The following is a 7,152-nucleotide window of genomic DNA, read 5'->3' as shown; positions in this document are numbered from 1 at the left end:
ATGTGAAATATGAAGCTTGGATCTGAAGTATAGGGGCTTAATCCATTAAGGTAGCCCAAACAGACAAGGGAACCCGGCGAGTCCAGAAAGGGACTCGACGAGTTGAAGTCAGGTTGTCCCGATTGTATGCCAGGTAGAACTCGACGAGTCTGTGAAGGGACTCGACGAGTTGACTCGGTTGACCACGAGTCTGAGTAGTATAGGAACTCGCCGAGTTAGGAGGTAACTCGACTAGTTAAGTTGACTGGGAGTTGACATTGACTTTGACTTTGACCAGGATGTTAACTTTGACCAGGGGTAAAATGGTCATTTTACCCTAAGAAGGATTATCGGATTTTTGATTAAGTGTTATTGTGAAATTGATAGTCGGGGAGTCGTTGGAGTAGCCGTCAAAGATTCCTCACACGAGATTTCACAGGTAGCATTTGAGGTGAGTTTTCCTCTAGTAGGAATGGGTCTAAGGCACCAAGGCCGGCCCGTTTAGTTAGTAGTAGTTCTGGACTACGGTCCGATGTCGGGCGGGGCCCGATGTAGGTTTATATGCTTTTCTGGATTTCGATCCGATGTCGGGGCGGTCCCGAGGAATGCTTGTATGCTTGATATCTTTGTGATTCTTGTATGTGTTTGTACTTGTATGTTCCGGACTTTGGTTCGATGTCGGGGTAGTCCCAATGAATGTTAGTATGTTTCCGGATTACGATCCGATGTCGAGCGGGGCCCGAGGAATGTTTAAATGTTAATGATATATGCGTAGGTTTATGTGTATTATTTGATTATGTTCACATGTATTCTGAGATGCGCTCGATGTCGGGCGAGGCTCGATGCAGGGCGGGGCCTGATGTCGAATAGGGTTTGATGTCGGGCGGGGCCAAATGTCGGGCAGGGCCCGATGCCGGGCGATGACCTGATGTAGCAGGGGTGGCGCCCAAGATATGTTTATGTGATATGTGTATCGTATCTGGTAGTTGGGGAGACTCACTAAGCTTCGTGCTTACAGTTTTCAGTTTTGGTTTCAGGTACTTCCACTAGCAAGGGGAAGAGCTCAGAATGACTGCAGGGCATACACCACGGTTTTTAGCCTGGTAGGATTTACTCTGATGTTTGACATATGATTTTGATACATAGACAGATATTATGTGATTTTTGAGGAACATGGTTTATGACTTTTTATGTGATGGATGATATTTAAGGTTTTTACTAATGAATTAAAATGAAAATTTTGGACTATATTTTTGGGATGTTTCAATTTTCAACCCACAATAATTAAGTTCTTTAATTTTCATCAAATCATACAACCCGATTACTCGTTCCTGTTATCCTCACTTTCTGTCCCTAAAGCATCTAATTTAAGGGACCTAACTTAAGGATTATCTTCGGGATTGACTATAATGATTAGGGTATTCCTCAGCAATATATGTCAGTAAGACAACCATGAGAGTAACGGAATACACCTGGTGTACACATCGTTCACAAACACCTACAGGTTAATTGCGAGTCTGCTAGCGTTCCACTGGACTGTTTAGAATAGTCTGTGGTCGTCATCTATACTTCGCTAGATAACTGGATCAACTTTAACATCAACGCCTCTTATCATTTATTTCATCTTTCATCATCTATATCATTTACCCATCTTTACCCAACATAATTATAGGTATAAAATACATATCATATACAGTTTAAATCAAGTAAAACATGTATAAATCGTTCATCAACATAGATATCGTGAACACAAATAATAGGCAATTATACGCATATATTAAATCCCCTCGAACTTAGGAACAATGCTTTTTATGTGATTCGCATTTTGACCACAAAATTTTGTTTTTTCTCAATTTCTCCGCTGCAATGTTTCCCTATCACTTAAATACGAGAGACGTATCACCATTAAACCGATTATCATTCATCTTTGCCTTCGTCTTTCCCTTTTTTCTGATTTCTTATTTGTCTTTTCTTTGCTTCCAAGAATTTTGTGATGTGTTGGTGCAATGATTTTTGAGGTTTCGCAACGACGCGGACGGCTGTTTCGTCGCACCCAACCATCAGTTTCAAGCAAGTATCTATTTTGATTTGAGAATTAAGTAAGTTATCTATATTATGTATGTGTTCATACCTGTTTTTTTATGCTTTTAAGCAATTCTCTATTTCGATTTTGGGTTAGTCATTTTTTTTCTTTCAATTTTTGGTCTTGGGTTCTACCATCAATCACTTTGGGTTAGGGTTTGGTTTACTTTTATTATTTATGAATTGTCTAATACGTAGTATCAGTATTAGAAATTGGTTCAATTGTTCATCTAATTAGGATAGTAATCTTGATACGCCTATTCCCTCTATCAAGGTGATGATCCTTCAATTTCAGATTAGCGCTTCAAATCTGAAGGTAAGATGTAGAGGTTAAGGTATATAAGATGAGTGAATTTCAGAGGTATGTTGTTTGTAGAATTGCTTCCTTACGTATCTGTTGTTTTGTTTCTTTCTTGCCTATTGGTGTGTTCTATGTTTTTGTTTATTTTGATGATACTTTTCTGTGCTCTGCTGGTTACATAGTGCATCTATGTGATTTTTGTTGTCAATCTGCTTACTCTGGTATGTCTCCTATACCGTGTTTTTGTTGTTAATGATACTTTATTGTGGTTAATGTAAGCAAACTGCAATGATTCAAATCCAATGATGTTGCAATTCATACCCTATCCTTTTTGGTTTGTATGTGCAGGTTTTACTAACATACCATGGTTTTGGTTACAAACTGAAAAAAAGTCCATCAATTTTTAGAGGTAGGAGGTGAGACTCCATAATTAACGAACAAAGTAAGTTTCCTTCTGCTTCCAATATGTACACATTCAATTATATTGTTATCTTCTTATTCAAAATACATTTACAAATGTGTTGTTTGATTTCTTAGGTTTGAATATGCAAATCTCCATTGTTTATCAGCCTTTCCTGGATCGGAGTTGGAACATCCTCTGCAACATGACGAATCAGGGTTCATTGACGGTTTCTATGTTGCAAATGACCATGGGCTTTGGTGAAATTTGGTATGGAAAACAAAATCCTCATACCGGTCTTTTTGATGGTTATGATTTTGGATTCTGATTAGTTATGGAAGGAAGAGGACTGTGATGGAGGTTACGCTTTCTCATGATTGTAATTGTGTTGTAGCGAACATTCTGGCTGCCAACTTTAACATAACTTAGTTATTGAAATGGAGATGTATTTTAGTTATGTAAATCTTTACAAATGGAGCTGTATTTTAGTTATTGAAATATTAATGGTAATAGTTTTTTGTTTAATGATACTCTACAATTGCTGTCTTTGGATCTTGTATATTTTATAATTGTTAAACTAGTGCAATTATCCAAGAAGAACACTGATTCTTAATCAATTTTTTGTATCATAAATACAGCAAGGGCCATTGGCTGGCATCATGAAAATTTTATTTCTGAAATGAGTTTAGTGGGAGATGTTTACTTATAAATTCAATACTCATATTTACTCAGTGGACAGTATGAGAAAACAGGGATAAGTATGTATTCGTAATGTTAAAATGATGAAGATGCTATCAGTTTTGAAGATGTATATGCTCTTTTCAACGTTTTTTTTTCTTCTGGTCATTCGATAAACTCCAGGATTTTACGGAGCATGAGAATTTCGATTACGGATTAGACTATGTTAGTAATGATCAGGCAGTTATCGCGGGTTTTTACGTTGAGTTCTAATTTCCTTTATTTTTTCAAATACAATTTCATGAGTAGGGATTGTATTGATTTTGTTATGTGTATTGTAATTATAGTGTAATTTTCTCATCTGGCAAGCTTGCCAGGACTGCAAGTTAAAAATAGATTGTTCTGTGATTGCAAGATCTTATAATAACAATATGGAAGAAGGGTAATGAAAGGAGTTAACTTCTTGATGTTGCAGTGTCTATTAACTTTTTGAACAGAACATTGATAAATTATAAACTTTTTCAATCTATATGTCATTGCATTTGCAATGTGATTTATACTTTTTCGGTGCAGGACTTTACATGGTCTTTGTGAGACAGATAAACTTCATTTCTTTCAACAGAGAGTTCTAAAAGAAAAACTATGTATGATTTACCTTTTATACTTCCACAATTGTGAATTGATGTGTTGTATCTAGGACTTTAATGGCAGGAAAAATGAATTTCAACAACTTGAAGGTACCCGGCAAGCCTGATGGCAGTGCAGCTTCTGCATTGCTCAAGTTTCAAGCCATTGTTGGTAAGAATGATTGTCAATAGAATGTAAAAATCGGAGAATTGGTGGAGGTTACACATGTAATTAAATTATATAAAAGATCTTGCATGAATAAAAATTAAAGTCTTAGTATAAGTGATTAATAACAAGTGTTATGTATTAATTTCAGCACAATCCACCATTTACACTTCCTTTTACACGACGTGATGAAATCTCCATAGGAATGGGAAGAAAACAAGCTGGCATAAAGTTATAGGAGGGGCCTCTAGGTCATTTTGTATTTATTTGAATACAGAAAGTCATTTATCTAAAACAATCTAATGAATGAGTATGCTTTTTTAACCAATTAGCTAGCTTATTTTACTTAAGTCTATATATTTCAGTTAAGGGGTATTTTTGTCAATTACCATTATGTTACCGAATTTGTTTTGACTTTTGACCAATAGGAAAAGAATGAAACTTTTTTGTCTACTCATGGAATTGAAACTCAAAGTTCAGCTACATAATAGGAAGACAGGCAATTGCAATGAATCATGTGTGTGTATGCATGTCAAAATAGAAACCCCCCCAAAAAACGACTCGTGGTTCACCACGGGTTCACTTACAAGTTTATATTAAATACTTGATATATATATATATATATATATATATATATATATATATATATATATATATATATATATATATATATATATATAAGATGAAAGTAACTATGCACCCACTTGTTAAAGCGACGACTCGAAATTCGGGCGACACTTCGGTTCTAGCAATTGTCTTTTCCTTTGACGTAACCTAGTGTCATTATCACTAAGTCTTAGTCTAATATTTATTATGACTAACTATTAGTGTAGATTCATCATTAATTTAAAGTCTACTTCAAGATCTATCAAGTAAGGAACAACCAGGTATGATCATATCAGAGGTAGGGTCCGTTTGGTATACGAAGTATACTGTTTGGAAATCCCACTTTAAACACCTCACTAAATCCAGCGTGGACATCATCCCCGTAAGTAGATCAATCAGTATAACGACTTGGAATCACTGATAAATCTTGTTTATAGGTTCATAATAACGGTATTGAACTTAAACATAACTTATACTTAAAGTATGGTAAGCATAACTCACTTACAGGGGTGTTTAGCGAGAAACCGGGCTCTGCGCGGGCATAACTTCTGAGCCGAAAGCTCTTCTTCTCGAGGCATTATGGCGCTCCATCCTTCGCTAATAACACCTAGGATGTGCTAGGGAAAGGCTTAGAAGCTTGGGGGGGGGGGGGTGTTTGGGAGAGAATTGGTTGAGAATGTGTGAAGAAAAGTGTGATTTTCGCCATCTATTTGTAGGCTAAAGGAGCCCACGTATGCGAGGCGTGCCCGAGCTGTATGCGGGGCGTACACATTCTACGTGGCGCCATCTCGTTCCAAGCCGTAGGGAATAAGTTGTGGCCTAGATCTTACCACGTGTCACTCCGAGGTTTAATCCGAAATTAATTATCTTCTAAATTCCGTAACTTTCGCATATGAGCTCCGTTTTTTACCTTCTTTTTATCCACGCGTAGGTATCGACGTGATCTACAACTTTTGTTTAGACTCTATCGGTTAATTTTAAATTTATTTTTAAAGTTATATTTTAACAGGCTTAGACAATTAAAGTCCGTTAAAAATTCATAACATTATCATCCGACGTTCGTTCTCAACTGTATTTATATCGTTGAGTTCCTATTAATGAGATTTTCAATTCTCGTTTAGGTTGTGTCGGCTAATCATCGATCGATCTAAAATTCGATTTTCGGGTTGTATGCTGCTATGCTGAATCTTAAAAAAATCATAACTTCCTCTAACGAAGTCAGATTTGGACGTTCTCTATACGCACGCTCTCGGTTTAACGTCTACTATGACTTTTGTTTAGATTGCTAAGTCTAAGAAGTATTTTATCAAAACTTTACTTTTTACGATACGCGGAGTCGTGCCGGTTTAATCGCAAAACTTCGACGGGTCATAACTTCTTCGTTATAAGTCGGATTTCGGCGTTCTTTATATCTCCAGAATCATTGTTACGACTACTTTAACTTTATACAAAGACATTGAGTCTAATTATTATTTTATTTTAGACGCATATTTTATTCCTATTTTATTATATCGTTATAAGCACGCATATTGCACATAAATCGCATAATACTCAAATAATTCTTCTTCGTTACATAAAATAGGTTACAATTGTTGACCCTAACTATTACATCATCATAATAATGCTTAGCCACAAACACAGGCGTTACAACAATGTACTTTCAAGAAAGAATCATCAAAACCATCAAATCCCAAAAAATACCCATTCAAAAGCAACAAATTTAAAAATCTAAACGACTTAGGAGTCTATGATGCAAAAACAACATTAACCACGAACTAAGATTGTTTGTAGAAGTAAAATGCATTTACTTTTCTTCATTGGTTACCAAAAGAGGCATTGGTTGTTCATATGGTGGTGACAATCGAGTAGTTTTAGAAGTAGACAAATTCTCCATTTCATCAAGATTTATGCATGTAGCAAGGTTTTTTTTCAAGTCAGTTGGTGTAGAAATCAACTTTGTAGGACTTGTTGCTGTTGAGTTGTCCCTAGCACATGGTGTTAAATTTTCACATGTCTGTGAAAAAACATCCTAGAAAATATTTTAGTTAGTTCTTATACATTAAAACGGAATATTTGAGAATTATAATTTAAAAAGTACAACCTTGAAAACTTTGGTCTCTTAGGAACCAATATTTGAAGAACCAATCAGGAAGAAATCAGAGTTACCAGGCTGTATCATAATAACAAAACTAAATGTTGTCAAGTCAGATATAGTTGGGTCAATGGGGTCAAAAATAAGTATAAGTGTTAAAAATAACATGTGGAATAAGATTCATTTTTTCCGGTTTATCAATTATTTATGCATTCTCAGTTA

The 7,152-nt window shown here is 35.7% G+C and overlaps 1 long non-coding RNA gene across 1 annotated transcript; it reads left to right on the top strand.

Annotated features, from left to right (window-relative positions):
• The first annotated feature begins 1,923 nt into the window (after positions 1-1,923).
• Positions 1,924-3,235, top strand: LOC145111105 (uncharacterized). Its single transcript, XR_013710169.1, has 3 exons — positions 1,924-2,078; positions 2,711-2,804; positions 2,900-3,235. It is a non-coding gene; the product is annotated as an uncharacterized LOC145111105 (long non-coding RNA).
• Positions 3,236-7,152: the final 3,917 nt, after the last annotated feature.

Source organism: Lactuca virosa, chromosome 5, assembly GCF_052849685.1.
Source record: "Lactuca virosa cultivar CGN04683 chromosome 5, Lactuca_virosa_CGN04683_v6, whole genome shotgun sequence".
In the NCBI taxonomy this organism is placed as follows: Eukaryota; Viridiplantae; Streptophyta; class Magnoliopsida; order Asterales; family Asteraceae; genus Lactuca; species Lactuca virosa.
Note: the sequence above shows the minus strand (reverse complement) of the source record. Positions and strands in the feature narration are given on the sequence as shown.